We start from the raw sequence: 27,382 nt of genomic DNA on the forward strand, positions 1-27,382 counted from the left end.
TGACAAGACTACAAATTCTTGCTTTCTACTTTCAGACCAACCTGATTGCAATTTCCTCCCATACTTTTCCTAGAACCACTTATAGTTCTTCTCCTAATGGAAAAACAGAATGGCATACAGATATGGTCATGGAAAGCTTAGCCTCTAGTTACTGCTGGTGCCAGTAAGTACTCTTGTGGTTATAATAAAGCTACTCAAAGCCTGACTATACATTACATATAAATGTGTGTAACAAAAGACCCCCTGGCCCTTCTGATCTTTCCCCTGTTAGCGCCAACTAATCTGCCTTGTACTTCTAGCTGAGAGGGTGAGAGTGAACAAGCAATGACAAGCAGAAGGAAAGGAGAAGCAGTTGTCATGTGCTTGATCTCATCCCTTGTTCTTCTGGGTAGTTGTGAGCACTGGATCAAATGTAGAGATGGTGCCAAGCTTTGTAATTGTCTGTCACACAATAATTTTTTTGTCTAACTTGCAACGCTCAGCTATCTCATTAACTGAGTACCATTTCTCTACAAGGCCCTTATTAACTGTGATGAAGTAGGAGATGAGGCCACATCCACATCATACATTTAAAGGTTCCTGTTTGCCCCCACTATTGAGGGGGCCAACATCACATGTAGTGCTGACATCATGTGCTACATCGTATGGTGTGCTGATGTGGTGCACACACTGATATCGCTCAATACTGAGGTGACCTAGCACCCACCTTAAGAACTTTCAGGGCACCTGCTGTGACCTGTTTTTTGTTCAGGGTGCTGAGAGTTGTTAGGAGACACCTTCCCCCTATTCACTCCCAGAGTTACAGTTCCCAGAATTCCCTGGGAAGATGAATTGGCTAGATTGACAGTTAAGTCACTGCCCTTAGTCAAGTCCAGGTAGAATACAAGCAGTTGATCCACAAACCCACGGATGAGAAGTAGGGGGAATTTTGCCTGCTAATTGCATTAATTCCAGTCATACCACAGTGGCTTAAATCAATATAACCATGTTATAGTAATGGGCTAAAACCCACAATCCATTATAAGTTCAAGCACATATCAATGTATGACAATCCTTTATACTTCTCTGTGATAATATATTGTAGACAGAAGTTTCCATCTCCTGGGAAGTGTAGGATGGAGTCTAAGTGAAGAGAGGGAAGTATTCCAAGATTTTAATGTCTCCTAAGAATAGGAGATAAAAGCATAATTCACTGAGCTCTTATTTTAGTCAAATAGGAAACCTTACACTATGAAGACAAGACAGCAACATGAACTTTGATAGGCACAATGTTCTACTTAGTAATGGCTCTAAGAATCACTGCCCAGACATTCCTTTTGGACATTGCCTCCTAGTGCCAGACATGGAAAGCAGCTTGCATTATTTGTCCTGCCTGCTTCTTTACTCAGCCTTGATTTTGTGATGTTTTGGTTGCCCAAATAAACATATTGACCAGTGTGGATGTTTTGAATGTTATCTCTGATTGGCTTTTCAGCATAGCTCCAATTTTCTAAATGTGTAACTGTTTTGGAATACAGAATAAAGGTGTTGAAGATGCTGAACTCCTTTGGCAGCCCCATCACTGCTTCAGAAGTTGTACAGTAGTAGTGGTTGATGTGACTGTCCTGCTATCCCACCTTCCAAACTCACAATGAAGTTGCATGCTGGTTCCACCTAGGGTAAGAGCTAAGCTTCTCACCTGACAACATCGTAAGGAGACATTCCAGTCTATCTGAGGACCAGGATTTGTGTTTGGAACGGCCTCTGTGGCCTGATTTGCATGTAACCTCCAGCAGGAGGTTGGCACCTCTATGATTGGTCTGTACATGAAGTTCAGGAGGTCAGAAAGTGTGGTAATTCAGAATGGGAAAGAACCTTGCCTGAGAATCCTGGAGAGACACTTCTGACAGTTGCTAAAGTTACTACTGAGCAGTGTTCGGAACTCCAATAGTAATGGGTGCATTCTGAGATAGAGAATGTTATTATTGCGAGGATTTTTCTGAACTCTTGTCGCAGCACCCTGCACTGAAGATTTCCATTCAAATTGCCACGGTTGGCACTGGGGGCATAGCAGGAGAAATTCCTCCCCGCCAACGTGAAGGCAATTGCTGAAGCAGGACCTCATAGACAGCCGCGTCTCAGCTGGCTTTGCAGATCGGGCTGCTTCCTGCCTGCCTGGTCTGTAAGGAGAGGGTGGGGTGGGGGCTGGATGAGCTGTGAGGCTGCAACCCCCCCCCCACCAGACCCCAAGCCACTGTGGATGCTGCCAAGGTGCCGTTTGGAGCTGTTGCTCAGACTCCCAGAGCCCCATTGGCGCTGCAAATGCGGAGCTGCTTGTAGCTCCAAACAACCCTGTGAACCCAAACAATACTCTCACTCCACGAGGCAGCAGCAGGAGTGTTCCTGCCTCCACTTCCTCCTCCTCCTCCCCTCCTTCTACATGGCTGGGTGGGGAAGCTGTTTAAGAAGTTGGAGCAGTAGAATGAGCAGCTCTGCATTTGCAGCCTCAAGCATCCCTCTGTCCCCCGCAGCTGCCAGGAGCATCCTTAGACGTGCCTATTTTGGTGCTGCATGAGCTGGGGGATCTGCCAGGCACCGTGGCACAAATGCAACTAGAAATTGTGTTTCAGCACCCCACGACCCAGGTTCCAGGCGCTATGTAGCTCATTGCTTTTCTTTCCCAGTTTCGAACAGTGCTACTGATCTAGATGGTCTGACTCAGTATAAGGCAGGCTCCCATATTCCTATGATTGCATGCTTCCATACCATGTTGGTGAACCTCAAAATCAGGAGAAGATAAAGAGTTTGATAGATGAAATATCACAGTTCATACGGCTTCAAGTCAGCAGTACTATTGCAAGATGAAGCGTTTTCACTATACGTTTATGTCACTGTACTGAGCCAGTGGTGGAAGTAGGCTCGTCATCCATTTTTAGTGGCACAGTCACTTCGGGAGAACCAGGAGAGGGGTGGAAGTGAGTGACTGGAGACTAGCTGAAGCTAAAGGGTGCAAATTGAATTAAAAGCCTCTTCTGCTGGTCAAATGGATTAGCTCTGTTTTCTCAGCTTCCTTTGAAGTCTGATCATTTTTGTTCTGCTTTATATTCAAATAGCCATTTTGAAATCGGGTCCCCAAAGTAATTTGTGTTTAGCCTGGTATAGATAATACTTTGTCAGCGATTTTTATCAAAGCATCATCAGTGCATTGAGCTTTAACTTCTTTGTTCTTCCAGCATTTTGCCAAATCCCTCTTTGCTGCAGCTAAGTTTGATTAACTCTAATAGCCAAGTTATGCCTCTTCTTATATCCTGCATCCCCGCTTAAGATCAAATCTGATAATAAATACCCATTTACTCACCCCCACTGTTTATGAGTTGTTCACTGATAGCGTGTCCTCAATACTAAATTATTTCGAGGTTCTGGCATCACCACCTACCACAATTCTGTGGAGGGCCTGCCCCTTTTGGGATTTTGAGAGTGCTATCATTGCCAACATGCCCTTCCCTACCTTTTCTATAGTTTGTATCTAGAGATAACCAGTCACACGGGGTAAGGCAGCTGCCTCAAGCAGCACCCAAGAGAAGCAGCACTGAACAGGACAAGGAAGCCACTGACCCACTGGTTCTTTCCATGCTTTCCTTCAAAACCAGGCACTGAATCTCACCTATCTTGTCTCAGATACTTCTGTCATTAGAAGATAAACACCTATACACAACATCTCTCTTGAGAGGTATCTGATCCATGTATTTTCTTCTGTCAAGAGTTAGATACCTCAGTTGGGAGAACATAAGACTCTTAATCTCTTTTTTTTTTAATAAATTTTTATTGGGTTTTACACAGTTTTTATAAACACTCACAATACACATCAACAAAACATAAAATACACATATAAAAACAAAACATATATAATTTCCAAGCCCTTATTTCTTAACCTCTTTTCCTGACTTCCCCATCCCACCCCTTCTTGTATCCCTATTTCCATAGTTAGTTTAGCAAGTTCTTACTAAATTGACTTATATACTTAACTTATATATACTTAACTTATAAATTCATAAATTTGGCTTACATACTTACACCTTCTTACCCCCTTTTCTAAGGTCGACCCCAGTTCCTTTCCACAAGATTCCCAATTTTTATATTGTTTTTATGTTATTTACAAACCAAATAGCAATAAAAAAGAAAAAGAAAAAACAATTTATAATTTTACACTCTTTAAATTCCAAAATCCCCCCCCTCCCGGGTTTGATCCCACAAACTGCCCATCAATCCAATCTCATCCTGGATCCCTCACATCGGAGGCTCTTAAGTCTCTCTCAGGCCCTCTCTGCCGGTTTTGTTGATAGTCTTTTATGTTGAACACCATGTCACAAAGAAGCTCATTCCCAAAAGGATCAATATTTCTTCCAACCAGGCCTCCATATTCAAAGATGAAACCCAAATCATATTCCACATTTCTTTTAAATCCAAATGTCCCAAATGGACTAATGACTCCATCTTTCACCTTGTGCAAGTTTGTAACCCATAAATCTTCCAATCTCCAAGTAGGGAGATCTCTAGCATCTTCCTTCTCCACTTCAAACCGAATTTTAACCATCCAAATCTTATTTTCCTTGTAATCCATTTTTAGAGGTTTCTGGTTGTTCTTTTTCTCCAAAAAAATTTCAGCTCCTCCTTCTCGCCCCTCTGGAACAACATCTTTCTCTTCTTGTTCAGCTGCAAGATTTTCTTTAGTTAGATCCGTGGTACAGTCAACAAGTTTGTTTACATTGAAACTCAAGGTCTTTACTTCTGAAGCCAAAGCTTTGCTCTGTTCCTGTAACTTTCCCACGGAAAGAAATATTCTCTCTAGCTCAGCCAGTACTTTTCCATCTGCAGCCATTGTAATGTCACCGAACCCCTCTAGAGGGATTCTGGTTACTTAGTATTCTTTCTCCAACAATCAAGTTACTTTGTTCTTTCTTCTTGTTTACAACAATTTAAAGTCAAATGTAGCAAAAAAAAAAAAAAACCTCAGCAAAGATAGGAAAAAACAGATATTTCCGACTTTGACAGCTCGTTTGACAGCTGTCAAATTCCTTATGTCTCCAGCCAATTCCCTCACGGTTCACTCCCGGGTCCCGGGGGGTTGCAATTCTTCTGGTACAATACTTATATGTCCAAATTGTGAAATTAATAACTTTCAATCACGAAGATAGAAGAAATAGTCTCTCGACCTTAATTATACAGTTCTTGCTTTAAATTAACTACAATGCTGGGGGGGCGGACTTCCTTTTGACACCTCCCCCGGTCGTTCCAAATTTTAAAAGAAAGAGAGAATTTTTCGTTCTAATTTCCGTTTTACTCACGGGTTACTTCTTTACAGTCCAAATTTCAGGAAGAAAGTCAGCGCTCTTTGGCCATGGCATGCGGCTTCGCTCCGTGGAAGTAGCGATCTACTCTCAGCACCACGCCGCTCTCCGTCCCCCGCTCCAAAGCCTTTAAAAAGGCTTCTTCGCGAGTTGGGGGGCGCAAATGGTGCCCACCAAGGCACCAAGTCCACAGGCTTCCGCGCCTGTGGTTTTTGAGGGTCCTCGCGTCGCCGGCGCGGCAGGACCCGTCATCCATGGAGCCGATTCCTTCCGGAGCTCGGAGGGAATCCGCCATTAGCCTTTCGCGCTAACCCGGAAGTCCATAAGACTCTTATTTTTTTTATATAAATATTTATTGAAATTTTTTAAATAGAAAATGCAAAAATGATAAACAATATAACATGAATCATGACACATTTTTCAAAACTTCTTTGGACTCCCTCACGTCTCCCACTCCCATTTACATCATTATGACATTTTTCCAGCAATTTATCATCTTGTTTACATTCTTAAATCTCGTTCAATTAATTTAATCTAATAATTCTCCAAAAAATTTTATATTTTCCTCAATCTCACTTATCGTCAAATTCAAATCTAATTCATTGGTAGGCAGTTATTTATGATCTAGCATCCTTCTTAGCCTTCTGCCAAATTACAATACTTTTGTAAATAAATCTTGAATTTCTTCCAGTCTTCTTCAACCCTCTCTTCTCCCAGGTCTCGAATTCTACCAGTCATCTCGGCCAGTTGCAAACCTAATGAGATAAATAATTGTTTTCAAAGTTTTTTCAAGAAATTGTATGCACAAGGGCCAATTAACGAACAAGAAATAGAAATATTCATCAGAAAATACGGTTTACCAAAAATTCCAGAACAAAGTAAAAGGATCTTAAATGAGGAAATAACAGAACAAGAAATAGAGGGTGCCATTCAAAATATGAAATTGGGAAAATCACCAGGACCAGATGGCCTGACGGCTAAATATTACAAAATGCTGAAAGAATGGTTGATACAACCACTGAAGGAAGTTTGCAATGAAATTCTGATGGGGAAAAAGGCACCTGAATCGTGGAAAGAGGCTTTCATCTCACTTATACCGAAAACAGAGACTGAGAAGAACCAGGTCAGAAACTACAGCCCTATATCTTTACTTAATGTGGATTACAAAATTTTTGCAGACATTTTGGCAAAAAGATTGAAAAGAGTGCTGATAGAGGAGATTCATAAGGACCAAACAGGCTTTCTCCCAGGGAGACATATGTCAGACAATGTGAGGAACATTATAGACATTTTGGAGTTGTTAGACGTTGACATTAACAGGAAGGCAGTTTTGATTTTTGTGGACGCGGAGAAAGCCTTTGACAATATCTGTTGGACTTTTATGAAAAAGAATCTCCAAGGGATGGGGGTAGGCCAAGGTTTTGAAAACGGTATAGGTGCAATATATTCCAAACAAAAAGCTAAGTTAATTGTAAACAATGTGGTAACAGAAGAAATATCCATAGAAAAAGGTACACGGCAGGGATGCCCAATATCCCCTCTGCTTTTTATATCAGTCCTGGAGGTTTTGTTAAATATGATTAGAAAGGACCAGTTGGTTAAAGGAGTTCAGGTCGGAGTTAGACATTACAAACTAAGAGCATTTGCAGATGACCTAGTATTGACCTTGCAACAGCCAGACACTAGCACTAAAAGAGTATTAGAATTAATTGAAATATTTGGTCGAGTAGCAGGTTTTAAATTGAACAAACAAAAAACGAAAGTGTTGGAGAAAAATTTAACAATGGAAGAAAGAGAGAGTTTTCAGAATGAAACAGGCTTGGAAATAACAAAAAGGGTAAAATACCTGGGGATAAATTTAACGTCCAAGAATGTGAACTTATTTAAGGATAATTATGAAAAAAGTTGGTCAGAAGTAAAGAAGGATCTGGAAATATGGTCAAGGTTGAAACTTTCCTTGTTAGGCCGAATTGCTACTATTAAGATGAATGTATTGCCTAGAATGCTGTTTTTATTCCAGACGTTGCAGATTTTGGACAAGATGGACTGTTTCAAGAAGTGGCAGAAAGACATATCAAAATTTGTCTGGCAGGGCAAAAAGCCCAGAATTAAATTTAAGATTTTAACTGATGCAAAGTATAGAGGGGGGTTTGCCCTGCCAGACTTAAGACTCTATTATGAATCGGCAGCTTTTTGCTGGTTGAAACACTGGCTACTTCTTGAGAACACAGACATTTTGGATCTGGAAGGGTATGACAATAGCTTTGGTTGGCATGCATATTTATGGTACGACAAGGCAAAGGTGTATAAAGGCTTTAAAAACCATATTGTAAGGAAAGCATTGTATAATGTTTGGATTAGATACAAAGATTTGTTGGAAAATAAAACCCCTAGGTGGGTGTCACCAATGGAAGCTAGGGAAGTAAAAAAGCTCAATATGGACTCTAAATGGCCAAAATATTATGAAATTCTAGAATATGATGGTGAAAGGGTTAAACTTCAGAGTTATGAGAAACTAAAGCCCAAGGTTCGAGATTGGTTGCACTATCATCAGATAAATGAGACATTCAAACAGGACAGGAAAATAGGATTCCAGAAAGAGAGGTCAAAATTAGAAACAGAATTGTTGGAATCCAATACTAAGAATTTATCAAAAATGTATAACTTGCTGTTGAAATGGAATACACAGGATGAAACGGTGAAATCAGCAATGATTAAATGGGCACAAGATATTGGTCATGATATTATGTTTGCTGACTGGGAACAGTTATGGACCACCGGTATTAAATTTACTGCATGTAATGCTTTAAAAGAAAATATTATGAAAATGATCTATCGGTGGTACATGACCCCAGTCAAGCTTGCAAAAATTTACCACTTGCCTAACAATAAGTGTTGGAAATGTAATGAGACTGAAGGCACTTTTTACCACCTTTGGTGGACCTGCCCAAAGGTTAAAGCTTTCTGGGAAATGATCTATAATGAAATTAAGAAGGTCCTTAAGTGGACTTTTCCCAAGAAACCAGAGGCTTTTCTCTTGGGCATGGTTGGCCAATTGGTGTTAAAGAAGGATAGGATTTTCTTTATGTATGCCACTACAGCAGCAAGAATTCTACTGGCAAAGTATTGGAAGATGCAAGAACTACCTACTCTGGAAGAATGGCAAACAAAGGTGATGGACTTTATGGGACTGGCCGAGATGACGGGCAGAATCCGTGACCAGGGGAAAGAGACAGTGGAAGAGGACTGGAAGAAATTTAAAATATATCTTAAAAACAATTGTAAAATTGAGGAATGTTAAGATGTCAGGGGGTAAGAGGTAAAGAATTGCAGCAGTAACTAAAAAACTAAAGGAAACTTTATGAAAGGGAATTAAGACAATGGACTTAAGGGTTGCTAAAGAATCATTAAACAAGGATGCAGGGATGGGGAGGTATGGGGAAGTCAAAAGAAAGAAGGGTATGAAATGATGAATTTGAAGTTACATGGGTTTAATTGTTTTGTGTGCCTTGTCTGTTTTTTGTTTTTCTTTTGTTCGTTTTGTTGCGTTTTTATTATTTGTCTGAAAAACGAATAAAAATTAATTTAAAAAAAATATGAAATGATGAATTTGAAGCTACATGGGTTTAATTGTTTTGTGTGCCTTGTTTGTTTTTTGTTTTTCTTTTGTTTGTTTTGTTGTGTTTTTATTATTTGTCTGAAAAACGAATAAAAATTAATTTAAAAAAAAAAAAGAAAAAAGAGAAAAAAAAGGAAAAAAAATATATAGTCCATCAGCTGCATCTGCCACTCTTCCAGTGTGGGTAGATCTTGAGTTTTCCAGCTCTTAGCGATGAGTATCCTTGCTGCCGTTGTTGCATACATAAAAAATGTTCGGTCCTTCTTTAACACCTTCTGGCCGACAATGCCCAGAAGGAAGGCCTCTGGTTTCTTAGTGAAGGTATACTTAAATACCTTTTTCAACTCATTATATATCATTTCCCAGAAGGCCTTCACTCTAGGGCAAGTCCACCAGAGGTGAAAGAATGTTCCTTCATGTTCTTTACATTTCCAACATTTATTATCAGACAAATGGTATATTTTGGCAAGTTTAACTGGGGTCATGTACCATCTATATATCATTTTCATTACATTTTCCTTCAAAGCATTTTCATTACATTTTCCTTCTTCTGCTGGTCAAATGGATTAGCTCTGTTTTCTCAGCTTCCTTTGAAGTCTGATCATTTTTGTTCTGCTTTATATTCAAATAGCCATTTTGAAATCGGGTCCCCAAAGTAATTTGTGTTTAGCCTGGTATAGATAATACTTTGTCAGCGATTTTTATCAAAGCATCATCAGTGCATTGAGCTTTAACTTCTTTGTTCTTCCAGCATTTTGCCAAATCCCTCTTTGCTGCAGCTAAGTTTGATTAACTCTAATAGCCAAGTTATGCCTCTTCTTATATCCTGCATCCCCGCTTAAGATCAAATCTGATAATAAATACCCATTTACTCACCCCCACTGTTTATGAGTTGTTCACTGATAGCGTGTCCTCAATACTAAATTATTTCGAGGTTCTGGCATCACCACCTACCACAATTCTGTGGAGGGCCTGCCCCTTTTGGGATTTTGAGAGTGCTATCATTGCCAACATGCCCTTCCCTACCTTTTCTATAGTTTGTATCTAGAGATAACCAGTCACACGGGGTAAGGCAGCTGCCTCAAGCAGCACCCAAGAGAAGCAGCACTGAACAGGACAAGGAAGCCACTGACCCACTGGTTCTTTCCATGCTTTCCTTCAAAACCAGGCACTGAATCTCACCTATCTTGTCTCAGATACTTCTGTCATTAGAAGATAAACACCTATACACAACATCTCTCTTGAGAGGTATCTGATCCATGTATTTTCTTCTGTCAAGAGTTAGATACCTCAGTTGGGAGAACATAAGACTCTTAATCTCTTTTTTTTTTAATAAATTTTTATTGGGTTTTACACAGTTTTTATAAACACTCACAATACACATCAACAAAACATAAAATACACATATAAAAACAAAACATATATAATTTCCAAGCCCTTATTTCTTAACCTCTTTTCCTGACTTCCCCATCCCACCCCTTCTTGTATCCCTATTTCCATAGTTAGTTTAGCAAGTTCTTACTAAATTGACTTATATACTTAACTTATATATACTTAACTTATAAATTCATAAATTTGGCTTACATACTTACACCTTCTTACCCCCTTTTCTAAGGTCGACCCCAGTTCCTTTCCACAAGATTCCCAATTTTTATATTGTTTTTATGTTATTTACAAACCAAATAGCAATAAAAAAGAAAAAGAAAAAACAATTTATAATTTTACACTCTTTAAATTCCAAAATCCCCCCCCTCCCGGGTTTGATCCCACAAACTGCCCATCAATCCAATCTCATCCTGGATCCCTCACATCGGAGGCTCTTAAGTCTCTCTCAGGCCCTCTCTGCCGGTTTTGTTGATAGTCTTTTATGTTGAACACCATGTCACAAAGAAGCTCATTCCCAAAAGGATCAATATTTCTTCCAACCAGGCCTCCATATTCAAAGATGAAACCCAAATCATATTCCACATTTCTTTTAAATCCAAATGTCCCAAATGGACTAATGACTCCATCTTTCACCTTGTGCAAGTTTGTAACCCATAAATCTTCCAATCTCCAAGTAGGGAGATCTCTAGCATCTTCCTTCTCCACTTCAAACCGAATTTTAACCATCCAAATCTTATTTTCCTTGTAATCCATTTTTAGAGGTTTCTGGTTGTTCTTTTTCTCCAAAAAAATTTCAGCTCCTCCTTCTCGCCCCTCTGGAACAACATCTTTCTCTTCTTGTTCAGCTGCAAGATTTTCTTTAGTTAGATCCGTGGTACAGTCAACAAGTTTGTTTACATTGAAACTCAAGGTCTTTACTTCTGAAGCCAAAGCTTTGCTCTGTTCCTGTAACTTTCCCACGGAAAGAAATATTCTCTCTAGCTCAGCCAGTACTTTTCCATCTGCAGCCATTGTAATGTCACCGAACCCCTCTAGAGGGATTCTGGTTACTTAGTATTCTTTCTCCAACAATCAAGTTACTTTGTTCTTTCTTCTTGTTTACAACAATTTAAAGTCAAATGTAGCAAAAAAAAAAAAAAAAAACCTCAGCAAAGATAGGAAAAAACAGATATTTCTGACTTTGACAGCTCGTTTGACAGCTGTCAAATTCCTTATGTCTCCAGCCAATTCCCTCACGGTTCACTCCCGGGTCCCGGGGGGTTGCAATTCTTCTGGTACAATACTTATATGTCCAAATTGTGAAATTAATAACTTTCAATCACGAAGATAGAAGAAATAGTCTCTCGACCTTAATTATACAGTTCTTGCTTTAAATTAACTACAATGCTGGGGGGGCGGACTTCCTTTTGACACCTCCCCCGGTCGTTCCAAATTTTAAAAGAAAGAGAGAATTTTTCGTTCTAATTTCCGTTTTACTCACGGGTTACTTCTTTACAGTCCAAATTTCAGGAAGAAAGTCAGCGCTCTTTGGCCATGGCATGCGGCTTCGCTCCGTGGAAGTAGCGATCTACTCTCAGCACCACGCCGCTCTCCGTCCCCCGCTCCAAAGCCTTTAAAAAGGCTTCTTCGCGAGTTGGGGGGCGCAAATGGTGCCCACCAAGGCACCAAGTCCACAGGCTTCCGCGCCTGTGGTTTTTGAGGGTCCTCGCGTCGCCGGCGCGGCAGGACCCGTCATCCATGGAGCCGATTCCTTCCGGAGCTCGGAGGGAATCCGCCATTAGCCTTTCGCGCTAACCCGGAAGTCCATAAGACTCTTATTTTTTTTATATAAATATTTATTGAAATTTTTTAAATAGAAAATGCAAAAATGATAAACAATATAACATGAATCATGACACATTTTTCAAAACTTCTTTGGACTCCCTCACGTCTCCCACTCCCATTTACATCATTATGACATTTTTCCAGCAATTTATCATCTTGTTTACATTCTTAAATCTCGTTCAATTAATTTAATCTAATAATTCTCCAAAAAATTTTATATTTTCCTCAATCTCACTTATCGTCAAATTCAAATCTAATTCATTGGTAGGCAGTTATTTATGATCTAGCATCCTTCTTAGCCTTCTGCCAAATTACAATACTTTTGTAAATAAATCTTGAATTTCTTCCAGTCTTCTTCAACCCTCTCTTCTCCCAGGTCTCGAATTCTACCAGTCATCTCGGCCAGTTGCAAACCTAATGAGATAAATAATTGTTTTCAAAGTTTTTTCAAGAAATTGTATGCACAAGGGCCAATTAACGAACAAGAAATAGAAATATTCATCAGAAAATACGGTTTACCAAAAATTCCAGAACAAAGTAAAAGGATCTTAAATGAGGAAATAACAGAACAAGAAATAGAGGGTGCCATTCAAAATATGAAATTGGGAAAATCACCAGGACCAGATGGCCTGACGGCTAAATATTACAAAATGCTGAAAGAATGGTTGATACAACCACTGAAGGAAGTTTGCAATGAAATTCTGATGGGGAAAAAGGCACCTGAATCGTGGAAAGAGGCTTTCATCTCACTTATACCGAAAACAGAGACTGAGAAGAACCAGGTCAGAAACTACAGCCCTATATCTTTACTTAATGTGGATTACAAAATTTTTGCAGACATTTTGGCAAAAAGATTGAAAAGAGTGCTGATAGAGGAGATTCATAAGGACCAAACAGGCTTTCTCCCAGGGAGACATATGTCAGACAATGTGAGGAACATTATAGACATTTTGGAGTTGTTAGACGTTGACATTAACAGGAAGGCAGTTTTGATTTTTGTGGACGCGGAGAAAGCCTTTGACAATATCTGTTGGACTTTTATGAAAAAGAATCTCCAAGGGATGGGGGTAGGCCAAGGTTTTGAAAACGGTATAGGTGCAATATATTCCAAACAAAAAGCTAAGTTAATTGTAAACAATGTGGTAACAGAAGAAATATCCATAGAAAAAGGTACACGGCAGGGATGCCCAATATCCCCTCTGCTTTTTATATCAGTCCTGGAGGTTTTGTTAAATATGATTAGAAAGGACCAGTTGGTTAAAGGAGTTCAGGTCGGAGTTAGACATTACAAACTAAGAGCATTTGCAGATGACCTAGTATTGACCTTGCAACAGCCAGACACTAGCACTAAAAGAGTATTAGAATTAATTGAAATATTTGGTCGAGTAGCAGGTTTTAAATTGAACAAACAAAAAACGAAAGTGTTGGAGAAAAATTTAACAATGGAAGAAAGAGAGAGTTTTCAGAATGAAACAGGCTTGGAAATAACAAAAAGGGTAAAATACCTGGGGATAAATTTAACGTCCAAGAATGTGAACTTATTTAAGGATAATTATGAAAAAAGTTGGTCAGAAGTAAAGAAGGATCTGGAAATATGGTCAAGGTTGAAACTTTCCTTGTTAGGCCGAATTGCTACTATTAAGATGAATGTATTGCCTAGAATGCTGTTTTTATTCCAGACGTTGCAGATTTTGGACAAGATGGACTGTTTCAAGAAGTGGCAGAAAGACATATCAAAATTTGTCTGGCAGGGCAAAAAGCCCAGAATTAAATTTAAGATTTTAACTGATGCAAAGTATAGAGGGGGGTTTGCCCTGCCAGACTTAAGACTCTATTATGAATCGGCAGCTTTTTGCTGGTTGAAACACTGGCTACTTCTTGAGAACACAGACATTTTGGATCTGGAAGGGTATGACAATAGCTTTGGTTGGCATGCATATTTATGGTACGACAAGGCAAAGGTGTATAAAGGCTTTAAAAACCATATTGTAAGGAAAGCATTGTATAATGTTTGGATTAGATACAAAGATTTGTTGGAAAATAAAACCCCTAGGTGGGTGTCACCAATGGAAGCTAGGGAAGTAAAAAAGCTCAATATGGACTCTAAATGGCCAAAATATTATGAAATTCTAGAATATGATGGTGAAAGGGTTAAACTTCAGAGTTATGAGAAACTAAAGCCCAAGGTTCGAGATTGGTTGCACTATCATCAGATAAATGAGACATTCAAACAGGACAGGAAAATAGGATTCCAGAAAGAGAGGTCAAAATTAGAAACAGAATTGTTGGAATCCAATACTAAGAATTTATCAAAAATGTATAACTTGCTGTTGAAATGGAATACACAGGATGAAACGGTGAAATCAGCAATGATTAAATGGGCACAAGATATTGGTCATGATATTATGTTTGCTGACTGGGAACAGTTATGGACCACCGGTATTAAATTTACTGCATGTAATGCTTTAAAAGAAAATATTATGAAAATGATCTATCGGTGGTACATGACCCCAGTCAAGCTTGCAAAAATTTACCACTTGCCTAACAATAAGTGTTGGAAATGTAATGAGACTGAAGGCACTTTTTACCACCTTTGGTGGACCTGCCCAAAGGTTAAAGCTTTCTGGGAAATGATCTATAATGAAATTAAGAAGGTCCTTAAGTGGACTTTTCCCAAGAAACCAGAGGCTTTTCTCTTGGGCATGGTTGGCCAATTGGTGTTAAAGAAGGATAGGATTTTCTTTATGTATGCCACTACAGCAGCAAGAATTCTACTGGCAAAGTATTGGAAGATGCAAGAACTACCTACTCTGGAAGAATGGCAAACAAAGGTGATGGACTTTATGGGACTGGCCGAGATGACGGGCAGAATCCGTGACCAGGGGAAAGAGACAGTGGAAGAGGACTGGAAGAAATTTAAAATATATCTTAAAAACAATTGTAAAATTGAGGAATGTTAAGATGTCAGGGGGTAAGAGGTAAAGAATTGCAGCAGTAACTAAAAAACTAAAGGAAACTTTATGAAAGGGAATTAAGACAATGGACTTAAGGGTTGCTAAAGAATCATTAAACAAGGATGCAGGGATGGGGAGGTATGGGGAAGTCAAAAGAAAGAAGGGTATGAAATGATGAATTTGAAGTTACATGGGTTTAATTGTTTTGTGTGCCTTGTCTGTTTTTTGTTTTTCTTTTGTTCGTTTTGTTGCGTTTTTATTATTTGTCTGAAAAACGAATAAAAATTAATTTAAAAAAAATATGAAATGATGAATTTGAAGCTACATGGGTTTAATTGTTTTGTGTGCCTTGTTTGTTTTTTGTTTTTCTTTTGTTTGTTTTGTTGTGTTTTTATTATTTGTCTGAAAAACGAATAAAAATTAATTTAAAAAAAAAAAAGAAAAAAGAGAAAAAAAAGGAAAAAAAATATATAGTCCATCAGCTGCATCTGCCACTCTTCCAGTGTGGGTAGATCTTGAGTTTTCCAGCTCTTAGCGATGAGTATCCTTGCTGCCGTTGTTGCATACATAAAAAATGTTCGGTCCTTCTTTAACACCTTCTGGCCGACAATGCCCAGAAGGAAGGCCTCTGGTTTCTTAGTGAAGGTATACTTAAATACCTTTTTCAACTCATTATATATCATTTCCCAGAAGGCCTTCACTCTAGGGCAAGTCCACCAGAGGTGAAAGAATGTTCCTTCATGTTCTTTACATTTCCAACATTTATTATCAGACAAATGGTATATTTTGGCAAGTTTAACTGGGGTCATGTACCATCTATATATCATTTTCATTACATTTTCCTTCAAAGCATTGCATGCAGTGAAGTTCAGCCCTGTGGTCCACAACCTTTCCCAATCCTCAAACAAGATATTATGCCCAATATCCTGAGCCCACTTTATCATAACCGATTTAACCATTTCGTCTTGTGTATTCCATTTCAACAGCAAGTTATACATTCTTGATAGTACCTTATTTTTTGGTTCTAACAATTCTGTTTCCAACTTCGATTTCTCCACCTGGAACCCTACCTTTTTGTCATTTTTAAAAACTTCTTTAATCTGAGCGTAATGTAACCAGTCTCGCACTTTAATCCATAAGACTCTTAATCTCAGGGCCATGGGTTCAAGTTCCACACTGCGCAAAAGATTCCTGCATTGTGGGGGATTGGAATAGATGGTGTTCATGATCCCTTCCAGCTTCTACAATTCTATGGTTCTATGTTTCTGTCAGGTCTCCCTGCATTTTCATTGACTCATTCTTCCTTGCCCTTGACTCTTTGGGGTGATTCATTGTGAACCAGAAGCTGTTCAGCTCCTGCCAACTTTTCCCCAAGGGTAAGTTTCAAAGCTGCTCTGCCGCAGCCTCATTGCTATTTAAAACTAAACAGAACTACAAAATGGCACAGCAGGCGTGACCAGGTGAGCAGATGGCTGTCAGTCTTAAACATCAGTATGGTGTCATAAGAAACTGAGCAGCTGATGAGACTTTGGTACTAGTTATTGTAAGCAGGAGGAAAGAAACTGATTTGCTTTTGCACACAAGAAACAGCAAAGGAAACTCACAGACGAAAAAAACTACCAGAGTCCAGGCAATATGTATGTTCACTTGCTTTTACAGACTCATTGCCTTTGCTTGCCATTATCACTGTGATTGAAGGCTTCTGTGTGTGATGATGTAGACTAAGACTGCTGGAGGATTTCATGGAAACACTGCTAAAAAATGTGTCTTTTAATACAGTTTGGACAACCAGTATATTTTCAATCTGTCAGTTTGACTGCTCTCTTCCTTCCATCTTTCCTGTAACCTTTTAATGACCTGTACATGTTCTTCCAGGTACCTTGTTCAAACAAATGAGTTATGGATTAAACACATGAGTGACAAAGTGAAATTTCATTCAGAGCTGATTATTTGACTCCCTTTTTATTTTTACAGCTAAAATTCCGGAGGCGGCGCGAACGGCAATGGCTGCCCTTTCCTAGCTGGGGAAGGGAAGCTCCGCCGAAAAAGGGTCTCCCGCTGCGGCGAAGCGGGGACCCATTCAGGAAAACCACAGGCAGCAGAAGCCTGTGGTCTTGGGGTCCGGCGGGCGCCAGGAGCAGCCCCCAAAACGTTGAAGGAGCCCCGTAAGGGGCTCCGGATCGCGGAGGGGGTTGCGGCGCTGTGGATCGTTCCGCAATCGGCGGAGTGAAGCCGCGTTGCTGCTGCCGGTGAGCGCTGTCCTTTCTTCCTAAACTACAGATTCGGAAAACAACAACCCGTGAGTAAATGGACTTTAAAAGTTTCGGGACTTAAAGTACTTAAAGTACTTAATTTGGCTGAAAGCGGAGTGACGAAAAATAGGAAGTCCGTCTTCCGCTGTCATTGAATCACTAAGCAAAGAGCCGGAGGAGTGGAGGCAAAGAGTGAACTTTTAATCTAACTGATCTGGACACCCGTGGAAATTATTTTTAAGCAGAATAAGGACTTTAAGTAATTGATTACATGACTCTTATGTGGACTGTGATACCTTTCTTCTATTTGGATTACAATTTAAACAAGAAACCCAGGTGCTGGAACTGCCTGAGTAATTGAGCAGCCAGCTTGCAGGGCTGGATACTTTTGAACTTAAACTTTGAAACAATCTGAGGGAGTCTGAACTGGCTACTTTGAAGCATCTTTTGGAATACCAGCAAGCACTGTCTGAAATACTGTGACTTTTTAAATGCTAACTCTGCTAAAAGTTACCTTATAGAAGGTTCCCGGATATTAAATGGGACTATATTATTTTTATTGGAATTGTCTTCTTTCCTAAAGACATTTTAAGCTCCCCCTAGAGGATTTGGGATTAATAGCAGTGACATTGTTTTACTTTCCTTTTCCCGACCTCCTGTTCGACTACTACCATCTGGGCCGCTGCTTTCTCATGGGAACAACTCAGCTTGAATTTTAGATAACTCTGGAATGAGTGGCGCAAGAAAAAAGGGACCGAGAACCAGACAAACAACTCTAACCGCAGTCTCCCAGGCACGCAGATCATCCGTGCCTACTGTGCTTACTCTGCCTACTCAGACTTCTGAGAAAGAAGCTGCTTTTCTGCCACGGGCAGAAACTGAGGAATTTCAATCGGAAGAGATGGCCTCAGGAGAAATTAGTTCTACTTTAGAGAAAATTCTTGAAAAATTGGAATCTTTGAATAAAAAAGTGGAATCTTTGGATAAAAAAGCTGATCAGCAAACAGCTAAAATTGATCAAAATACTGAATGTTTAAATAGACTAACTGGACAAGTTGCACAGAATGTGCAAGCAATTGGAGAACTGAAGGAGACTGCAGGTGAAAATCGGAAATTGGCTGAAGATACCAGCCAAAGATTGGGAAATTTAGAGAAAGAGGTAAGACCACTCAGTAAACAAGTAGGTGAACATCAGACTTATCTTTCTATGATAGAACTACAGAATAGACAGACCAATTTAAGGATAAGGTCGGTACCAGAGGTGGAAGAAGGCAACTTAGCTGAGTTCTTGACTAAAGAATTTTCCAAGTTTTGGAACTTAGAGGAAAAAGACTTTAAAATCATATCAGCCTTTAGACTTGGAAGACTTATAAAGAGAGAGAAGCCCAGAGATTGTTTAATAATACTGAGATCAAAGGAGGAAAGGGACAAGATTTTGGGTTTACATTACGGAAAGTCACTGGATATTTTGGACAAAAGAATCGAAATTTACAAGGATATTCCTAAACAACTGTTGGACCTTAGATCTGACTATTTGGAACTAACAAGATTGTTAAGGAGTAATACAATTATCTTCAGGTGGGATTTTCCTCAAGGATTATCTTTTACTTTTAGAGGGAAGAAGATTAAAATTAGATCACCGGAAGATAGAGACAAATTTCTGACTGCGCACGGAGAGGACCTCCAAAAAGGACTGGAACTACCCTCGGGGCCTGTAGTACCAGAGGTGCCTGCACCCTCGGATTCTGAAGACCCAGCGAACAAGGTACTACCCCTAGAAAAATAACCAGACTTATCCAGGATGTCTCTGCAACTTTTGAGTTGGAATATAAATGGCTGTAACATTCCGGAAAAAAGAAGGAAAATTTTTCATATATTGAAAAAGGAGCACTTGGACATTATTTGCTTACAAGAAACACATGTGACTAGGCTCCACAGGAAAGTACTAATAAACAAAAGACTTGGTCAGGAATTTATATCTTCAGACAAAGTAAAGAAGAGAGGCGTGGTGATATATGCAAAAGAGAGCCTGTCACCTAAATTCTTATTTAAAGATGAACATGGAAGAATTTTGGCAATCGAAATACAACATCAAGGAGAAAAGATTTTGATATTAGGAATTTATGCACCAAATGAAGGGAAGTCGGAATTTTTCAAGAAGTTGCATGAGACTATGCTGGAATATCTGGATTATGACAACATCATCATGATGGGAGACATGAACGGGGTCGTATCAACTAACATGGATAAGTCACAAAGCCAGAATGTTACAAAAGATGGCAGACTACCAAAGACCTTTTTTGAACTTGCTGACAATATGGATTGGATTGATATTTGGAGAACGAAGAACCCCTTGGGAAAAGAAGGAACATTCTTCTCTGAAGCTCAGCTGACTTGGACAAGAATCGACCAAATATGGATAACTAGAGGTCTGGCACCGAAGGTCAGAAAGGTGGAAATCTGCCCAAAAACCTGCTCCGACCATAATGCAATGAAAATGGATATGACACTATTACCAACTGGCTCCTTTAGATGGAAGATGAATGACAATTTGTTCAGAGATCAGGAGATTATTAAGAAGGCCCAGAAAGCATTGAAGGACTACTTTGAGATAAATATGAACACTACGGTGGAAAAAAGAATTATTTGGGATGCAAGTAAAGCTGTGATGAGGGGGTTCTTGATACAACAGAATGCTGCAAGGAAGAGGACACAAAATGACAGAAAAGATAAGATTTTGGAGAAAATAAAAGAATTAGAGAAGAAGCTAAGATCAAACCCGAAGTCCCTGCCGATCTTGAGAGAAATCAAACTCTATCAAGCACAGTATTCTAAACTGATAAATCAGGAAATAGAGTGGAAGATTAAATTAATGAAACAAAAAACCTTTGAATCGGCAAACAAATGTGGGAAACTGCTAGCTTGGCAGTTGAAGAAGAGACAAAAATTGAATACAGTTACAAATTTGGAAATTGAAGGAAGAAATATTCAGAACCCCATGGAGATTAGAAAGTGTTTTTGGAAATACTTCAAAAAATTATACACCCAAGGGCCGCAGAATGAGGTCGAGATCAAACAATTTTTAGAGAAAAATGGACTTAAAAAGTTGTCACAAGAAAATAGATCTCTCCTGAATAGTAAAATAACATGCCAAGAAATTGAACAAGCCATTCAAAACATGAAACTGGGCAAATCTCCAGGACCAGATGGGCTAACCTCCAAGTACTATAAGATACTAAAAGACCATTTGATACAACCATTGATGGAGGTTAGCAATGAAATTATGGAGGGGAGGAGGGCGCCGGAGTCGTGGAAGGAAGCTTTCATCACATTGATACCAAAATCGGAAGCTGAAAAGACACAACTTAAGAACTACCGTCCCATCTCCCTTTTAAATGTGGATTACAAAATATTTGCAGACGTTTTGGCAAGTAGACTTAAAAAAGTTTTAAACGAAGTAATTCATAAGGACCAGGCAGGCTTTCTCCCAGGTAGACACATGTTTGCTAATACAAGGAACATTATTGACATTTTGGAACTTTTGCAAACTGATATAAATACAAAAGCAGTGCTAATCTTTATAGATGCGGAGAAGGCCTTTGATAATATCTCTTGGAAATTTATGAAGGGAAATTTAAAAGAAATGGGAGTGGGTCGGGGTTTTGAGAATGGGATTGATGCAATATATTCAGAACAAAAGGCTAAATTGATAGTAAACAATGTGGTCACGGAAGAGTTTAAAATTGAAAAAGGAACACGACAAGGCTGCCCGATTTCCCCTTTGTTATTTATATCAGTTCTGGAGGTGCTCTTGAATATGATTAGAGGGGACCGGTTGGTGGAAGGGATTCAGGTCGGAGTGAAACAATATAAACTTAAAGCTTTTGCAGATGACCTAGTTCTGACCCTGCAGGAGCCAGAATCTAGTACAAAAAGAGTATTACAACTGATTCAAGATTTTGGTCGGGTGGCGGGATTTAAACTAAATAAACAGAAAACTAAGGTGTTGGGGAAAAATCTGACAGATGTAGAGTCGGAACAGTTTCAGAGAGAAACAGAACTAACTGTGGTCAAAAAAGTAAAGTACCTAGGGGTAAACATAACAGCAAAAAATCTGAGTCTATTTAAGGATAACTATGAAAAATGTTGGTTTGAAATTAAGAGAGATCTGGATAGTTGGACAAAATTGAAGCTTTCTTTGTTAGGCCGAATTGCTGCTGTTAAGATGAATGTATTGCCAAGAATGTTGTTTTTGTTTCAAACATTGCAGATTGTGGACAAAACAGAGTGCTTCCGGAAGTGGCAGAGAGATATATCTAAATTTGTCTGGCAGGGCAAAAAGCCCAGAATTAAGTTTAAGATACTAACTGATGCGAAAGAAAGAGGGGGCTTTGCCCTGCCGGACCTAAAGTTGTACTATGAAGCCGCAGCCTTCTGCTGGCTAAAAGACTGGCTACTTCTCGAAGACACTGACGTATTGGATTTGGAAGGGTTTAACAATGCTTTTGGTTGGCATGCATATCTATGGTACGATAAGGTTAAGATCAATAAGGTCTTTAAGAACCATATTGTCAGGAAAGCAGTTTTTAATGTCTGGACAAAATACAAAGACTTACTGGAAAACAAAACTCCGAGGTGGCTTTCACCTCTGGAAGCTAAGGCCCGAAAGAGACCCAATATGGAGGCCAAATGGCCAAAATATTGGGAAATATTAGAAAAAGACGGAGACAATTGGAAATTGCAGAGTTTGGAGAAAATGAAGGACAAAGTGCGAGACTGGTTACATTACGCTCAGATTAAAGAAGTTTTTAAAAATGACAAAAAGGTAGGGTTCCAGGTGGAGAAATCGAAGTTGGAAACAGAATTGTTAGAACCAAAAACTAAGGTATTATCAAGAATGTATAACTTGCTGCTGAAATGGAATACACAAGACGAAATGGTTAAATCGGTTATGATAAAGTGGGCTCAAGATATTGGGCATAATATTATGTTTGAGGACTGGGAAAGGTTGTGGACCACTGGGCTGAACTTCACTGCATGTAATGCTTTGAAGGAAAATGTAATGAAAATGATATATAGATGGTACATGACCCCAGTTAAACTTGCCAAAATATACCATTTGTCTGATAATAAATGTTGGAAATGTAAAGAACACGAAGGAACACTCTTTCACCTCTGGTGGACCTGCCCTAGAGTGAAGGCCTTCTGGGAAATGATATATAATGAGTTGAAAAAGGTATTTAAGTATACCTTTACTAAGAAACCAGAGGCCTTCCTTCTGGGCATTGTCGGCCAGAAGGTGTTAAAGAAGGACCGAACATTTTTTATGTATGCAACAACGGCAGCAAGGATACTCATCGCTAAGAGCTGGAAAACTCAAGATCTACCCACACTGGAAGAGTGGCAGATGCAGCTGATGGACTATATGCAACTGGCCGAGATGACTGGCAGAATTCGAGACCTGGGAGAAGAGAGGGTTGAAGAAGACTGGAAGAAATTCAAGATTTATTTACAAAAGTATTGTAATTTGGTTGAATGCTAAGAAGGATGCTAGATCATAAATGACTGCCTACCATCGAATTAGATTTGAACTTGACGATAAGTGAGATTGAGGGAAACATAAAATTTTTGGAGATTAGATTAAATTAACTGAACAAGATTTAAGAATATAAATAAGATGATAAATTGCTGGAAAAAATTTATAATGATGTAAGTGGGAGTGGGAGACGTGAGGGAGTCCAAAGAAGTTCTGAAAAATGTGTTATGATCCATGCTATATTGTTTATTATTTTTGCATTTTGTATCTAAAAAATCTTAATAAATATTTATAAAAAAAAAAAAATATTTTTACAGCTAAAATTCTGGGGTTTATTTGTTTTATTTTCCATTTTACTCTGCACTATTGGTAGGAATGCCTACTTATTGGCCCCTGTCATCACCACCACCACCAACATCATCAGTATCATGACCATTATATTATTATTATTATTAGTTTCCATACTGCCTTTCCCATGGGAGTCTAGGATGATGAACAACACAGGAAAAACAATCCATACAATAAAAGTATCTAAAAATACATTTATAAATACACACACACACATATATACACAAAAACAATATTATATACTGAAATTTCTGTTGACATTCATGCCTCAAAAGCCTGGATGAACAGATTTGTCTTCAGTTTCCGTCTAAATCATCCATGTGGGAGATGGATGCAACTCCCTGGGGAGAGAGTTCCACAATTCATAAATTTTCTCCTTTTGTTCCAGACATGCTAAACAGAGACCAGGTCCTTGTGACCCTCCAAAAATTGTTGGACTCATCAGCTACACCCAGCATGGTTAGAGATGAGGGGATGTCAAGGATGATGGGAGGAGTTGTCCAACAACATCTCTAGTGGGCCACAGCTCCCACACACGAGGAACTAACATAATACAAGACATTAGAAAAAGTAAACTAACAGAACTGCTCAAGGCTCTGATAAAATTATCTGACTTAATGTTGCTGTCAAAATTAGCCTTGGGTCATTGTAGTCTGAGAAAGATTTATTAGACTGTGTTAAATCACCACACAAGGCCACCATTAGTGGAAACACAGTAAAGCAATACCTTCACATTTCCACAACCATTGGTCCCCTAGAAGGCTATAATTCAAATGTGATTATACTTTGGCTGAAGAAAAAGCAATGGAATCCTCAAACTGGTACTAAATCAAAAGAACAGGGATGCTTTAAAATGTATTCTTTAAAAAAGAAAAAAAATCATTACAATATATTGCCTAAACTTTTTTTTTATTAAATGTTGGCGTTAACATATTACTTACTAGTCCATTTCCAATATATTACAGCTATTTGATGGGATGCAATGCTTAAAAGGGTACTTTGCATCTCAAAGTTTGAGTGCCAGGCCTAATATAGGGTCTAATTAGCTGAAAGGAGTGAAGCATACTTTTAACTCTAGAAATTTAAACACATGTATATTAAAGAGAAACAATTCAGATTACTGCATCTGTGGTAGCAGCCTGGAAGTTTTATGAGCTCTGTGTGAGGTCAGTGAGAAAGGGGTCTGAATAATGTAGAGTACAAACTGCTGCAGGAGCTATCCCAGGGCTCATTCCTCTGTCTTGCACATGCAGGTTATACAAACAAAAGAGTCTTCTGACTGAGAAATGCTCACTCCTACACATGGATGACGTAGAAATTAAATTTGTATGCACATCTAAGGGCACATACCTAATTTGCCATTTCTGAACACAGCCACATTTTGAAATTTGCATTTCTTTGAATTTTGCAACACAATTCTCCAACCAAGTAATGTGTACAAAAATGCAAATAATAAGGTAAAGTGTGCATAAAAGTGAGAACATTACTAAAAATTGTATTAGAGGAAGTGGCTTTGCAAAAATATGTATATTAGGCAAAACTGCACTGTGTACATGTGAAGTTTGCCTAAAATGCTGATGATGAGGACATAAAAAATAATAATGCAAACTGATAGGAAATCTGGATAACTGAACTTAAGGGCAGAAAAATGAAAAAGTTAGAGAAAGCAAAGTTGACAGATTTGCTCACCACTGCACACTTACATGCAAATATATAGGTGTGCAAACTGTCCTGCATATATCAGATTTTTCATTCTGTGTTTCCCCCCTCCCTCTGAGAGGTAGAAGAAAGTATGGAGGGGAACTGTATAGCTATAAGACAGATGGAGTAATAAAAAATAATTATTGACATTGTTGTTCTCTGTGTGAGCAGATATGTATTCTAGTCATAATATGAATAATTTACTCTTCTATTTGAATTTCTGATGAACAAAAGCTGAACCCTGCCTTCCAAACAAATGCTTTATTCAGCTGCAATCCTTCCTCGCTTACTGCCTCTACAACATACAAACAAATTTAACTTCTTGTTTGGTACTGGAAATAATTGGTAAAAGTGGTTTTAAGTCAACACATGCCATTTTTCTTTACATTTCCTCCTTTTTTAAAAGTCAGTATGTGTACTACCGGAGGTGTAGTTATAATGTATAATGGAATCTGATGGACTGCAGTTTCCAAAGTGGACTCTTGTTCTGATCTGGCTGGTGCAGATCAGGTGAGTCTGCTTTGGAGTTGGAGTTCATAAGAATCCACTCCACATCCCACCACTCTGTTACACCGTTTTCCCACACTAATAGCAGGACATGGCCCAGAGCACTATGGAAGGTGAAATCCTTGCAGGGGCTCTTCCTATTCTGTCACTTGGGTTGTGTGATGGGAGGGAAGAGGTTGGAGAACCCCCTCCCCCTCTGCCCTTTTTGGTTGTGTAAGTGTCACACCTGTAAAACATGTTCAGAGCACATTCCCTCTCCTCAAGTAATCCAGGGAACTGCAGTTTGTTAAGAATGATCAGAACTGTAGCTTTGTGAAGGGTAAACTAGAGTTCCCAGGACTCTTTTGAGGGGAAAGGGATATGCTTTGAATATGTTTTAAAGGCATGGTGTGTACACAGCCTCTGTTGCTCCTGCTGCTGCTGCAACCACACCAAGAGAAGGGAAGAGATGGTTAGGGTTAAGAGGTTGGGTGTGTGTGTGAAGGCAACAGAGATAGAGCAGTGCACAAGCCTTCCAAGATTTGTCAGGTTGGTTCCAGGCATGTTTCCATGATTTCTACCCAGGAGGGATTGGATGGTGATGGAAAAATCTTAAGCCAATCTTTGGAAGACGCAGTCATCTCTAGTTCTTATGCAACACAAGTGATAATGGATAGTTAATGGGAGTTAATGGGGATAATGGGCACTGCAGTGCAGCAGTGACAAGAGGGCAACAGGTTTCCCACCGCTGGCATCAGTGGATGATGAAATCATGGCATTGAACTCGATAAAGTAATATTTGTAGGCTGCATCGAAATGGACTAATAAAAGGCCTAGTAGCTTCAAGGGAACATTTGCATGTCACTTATTAGTCAGATCTCTATAAATTAAAACCCATTATGCTTAATGTTATTCTGCAACCGCTCTGGAAACTACTAATCTTGACCTCTTTTCATTTCAGCTGCCGTTTGGCTATTTCTAGGTCAAGCTGCCCCAGGGATCTTAAGAAGAACCAAAGTCAAAGCAAAGCTGTCAGACACAAATGAACAATTGCTGGCAAGATAGGACAATCCATGTTCCATGAAACGAGAGATGAATGAACAACCAACAAGAATAAATAATCTATAGGAGAAAATGTAAGCGAGATAGCAAGTTGATTTAGAGGGGGCAATTCTCATTTTAAATCCACGAGATCTTGCTTCTGAAAATCAAGCAGTTAATAAAATTGTATGCTGCTAAGAAGAAATAGTGGGAATAGCAAAGGTGGTGGGAAATCAAATACACTTCTGCCGTAAACTGGTAAATTGAATTGTGACTGGAATTGTGCCATCCTAACATGGTGCAAATGTACACTCAAAACAGAAGCATTGAAACACTATGAATAATATGGTCTGTGTAAATAAAACAAGCTTTGAGAGCTGATGTTGCTTGAGCCAAATCCTGATGGGTGCAGTCATCCCACTCACCCTTCCTTAGTTGCCAATCCTAGAGACAAAAGATGCATGGACGAGCAGTATATATGACAATTGCAGCTGACCATTGTGCAACTGATACAGAATGAGGTTCTGCCCCTCACTTGATTCTCAAAGTGGATCTGCTTCAAAATTAGTTTTTGACCAGGAAGGTCGAGCTATCAAACTCTAAACAGGAATTCAGATGTAAAGAGAAATTCACTGTAATCTAATTCCAGGTGGCCACAGTCAACAGTTACCTGAGGAACCTGAGTTAAGTTGGCATAAGATGCATCCAACTGTGCCTGCTGGATTGACAGGAGAAGAATGCATTTCTTATTGCTGCTTAAAATAATGAACTGTCACACTTCGGGAATTCTGACTGAATAGTTTTTGTTGTGGACAACATTTTATGTCGCAGTGAAAGGTAGCTAGACTCAGATGTACACGTAATGATTAAAAACATCCCTGTCTACATTAAATGAGGCCTAGAAATCA

General features: G+C 39.1%; 1 long non-coding RNA gene across 1 annotated transcript; it reads left to right on the forward strand.

The window, feature by feature from the left end:
* Nucleotides 1-1,890: 1,890 nt before the first annotated feature.
* Nucleotides 1,891-27,382, forward strand: LOC307220284. The gene is made up of 2 exons (XR_013840816.1): nt 1,891-2,172; nt 26,395-27,382. It is a non-coding gene; the product is annotated as an uncharacterized lncRNA (long non-coding RNA).

The sequence above is a fragment of the Podarcis cretensis genome, assembly GCF_951804945.1.
Source record: "Podarcis cretensis genome assembly, chromosome: 7".
In the NCBI taxonomy this organism is placed as follows: Eukaryota; Metazoa; Chordata; class Lepidosauria; order Squamata; family Lacertidae; genus Podarcis; species Podarcis cretensis.